Here is a 2,500-nt window from a genome sequence, read left to right as displayed (position 1 = left end):
AAATGCAGTTTATTATGCTCAATGCAGCTCATTGCACTTCTAATGGAGGGTGATGTGGTACAACATAATGACTGAGCTAGGCTTAAGGCTAACAACAGTAGAATGCAATAGGTGCAGTGATGGCTCATGATGCAATACAAGGAACAATCATAGCCAGAATTTTGTTAAAAGAAGACAAAAGGTCAAAGTCTGGTCAATTGTGATAGAAATGCTGTAACTTTAGGCTTAGGCCTACTCATTAAAATCAACTGAGAGCCTACCTGTATATTGTAACCCAAAACTTAAAGACATGTCAAGATAGGCTACACAGTGCAGCTACTGGCCATTTTGGTGCCCTAACTGGTGAAATACAGTATTAACCTAAGTATGTCATCATATGGCCAACTATTAAGATGTAATCTGCCTGTTCCCAGGGATGGGTAGTATTTCTGAAACATGTAATAGGCCTATGTGTTTCAAATGCAAAATAGTAATTTTGTAATTTTAAAAATACTGCAAAATACTATATGTGAAAAACACAAAAAAAGTAGATACTACACACAGGTGTAATGAATAATTGGTAATTAGGCAACAATGGTTTATGTTTATCGCAATCAGCTAATGTGAGAACAGCTGTGTTCAACAACACTTACAGCTTTTCAGTCACGGCTATTGCTGAAGCATCAGCTCTGGTCTGAAGCACTGGTGTGAAGTGGTACGCAAGTAAAGATGAGCAAGTTGACCTGTGCAAGTTCACATAAGGACACTGACAAAGGCAATGTCCCATTGTCTCCATGCCAATCTTTAACAGAAAAATGTCAGATATCTCAACCACAATGACATCAATAGATGGTAAGGTGTTGAGTGTACCCAGATAGGTCAGTCACTTAGGCCTACCATATATCGTCACAGGTGACAAGCTAATCATCGCAAAGTGTTGTGCTAATGCTGGGAACAGGCAGGAATGGGCAAAAATACATCAGAATGTATTTCTAAATAAAATACCTAATACCCTCATTTTTAATGTATCAAAATAAACTACAAAATACAGTAGGCCTAACCATATTACGTATGTATCAAAATAAAATACTGTATTTTTGTATTTAGAAAATACTCAAAATACTTTTTTCAGGGAAGTATGGAAGCACTGCAAAAAAAGCTTTTTTTTTTATCCCAAACATTTAGCCTATTAAAACTATATAGTAAAAAACAATACAATTTGGCCCCTGTCGTATACCATATGCAAGTTCATGTAGTGTGATCAAAATTAAGAATAATTCAAGAATTTACATTTACATTTAGTCATCTAGCTGATGCTTATCCAAATGACTGACAGAGCTTTCAATTAGCCACATTATAATCAATAGGCCAAAATCATAATTGTGTATCTGTGCCAAAATTCGTAATTCAAGCCCAGTGCAGAACTGAATAAGAAAATCATACGGCTATGTATCTTGAAGTTCCAGTATGTGAGAGACTTGACGTGGCTTAATATCTCCAACCTCAAGTATGCAGCTAATAAGGAAATAGAATTGTTATTTAATTAAACAAGGTGAACTTCTCCCCACTGTAGAATGCAGAAAAGGATGCTACAAGGAAGGGAATTCAAACACACTCAACACCTTACCATCTATTGATGTCATTGTGGTTGAGATATCTGACATTTTTCTGTTAAAGATTGGCATGGAGACAATGGGACATTGCCTTTGTCAGTGTCCTTATGTGAACTTGCACAGGTCAACTTGCTCATCTTTACTTGCGTACCACTTCACACCAGTGCTTCAGACCAGAGCTGATGCTTCAGCAATAGCCGTCACTGAAAAGCTGTAAGTGTTGTTGAACACAGCTGTTCTCACATTAGCTGATTGCGATAAACATAAACCATTGTTGCCTAATTACCAATTATTCATTACACCTGTGTGTAGTATCTACTTTTTTTGTGTTTTTCACATATAGTATTTTGCAGTATTTTTAAAATTACAAAATTACTATTTTGCATTTGAAACACATAGGCCTATTACATGTTTCAGAAATACTACCCATCCCTGGGAACAGGCAGATTACATCTTAATAGTTGGCCATATGATGACATACTTAGGTTAATACTGTATTTCACCAGTTAGGGCACCAAAATGGCCAGTAGCTGCACTGTGTAGCCTATCTTGACATGTCTTTAAGTTTTGGGTTACAATATACAGGTAGGCTCTCAGTTGATTTTAATGAGTAGGCCTAAGCCTAAAGTTACAGCATTTCTATCACAATTGACCAGACTTTGACCTTTTGTCTTCTGGCTATGATTGTTCCTTGTATTGCATCATGAGCCATCACTGCACCTATTGCATTCTACTGTTGTTAGCCTTAAGCCTAGCTCAGTCATTATGTTGTACCACATCACCCTCCATTAGAAGTGCAATGAGCTGCAGTGAGCATAATAAACTGCATTTAGAATTCCAAATCCATATTTCCAGATATTTTGGTAAAAGTAACTTAAAAGTAACACATAGTAGTGTAATGCCTTACA

General features: G+C 36.6%; 1 protein-coding gene across 4 annotated transcripts in view; it reads left to right on the top strand.

Moving 5' to 3' along the window:
* trim25l (tripartite motif containing 25, like) overlaps window positions 1–2,500 on the top strand; it is a 26,585-nt gene that overhangs the window by 4,414 nt on the left and 19,671 nt on the right. The window lies entirely within an intron of this gene.

The sequence above is a fragment of the Alosa pseudoharengus genome, unplaced genomic scaffold (assembly GCF_046254945.1).
Source record: "Alosa pseudoharengus isolate Yale_2024_CS ecotype anadromous, Long Island Sound unplaced genomic scaffold, YU_APseudo_1.1 YU_APseudo_1.1_scf_24, whole genome shotgun sequence".
In the NCBI taxonomy this organism is placed as follows: Eukaryota; Metazoa; Chordata; class Actinopteri; order Clupeiformes; family Clupeidae; genus Alosa; species Alosa pseudoharengus.
This window is presented reverse-complemented; position numbering and strand designations above follow the sequence as displayed.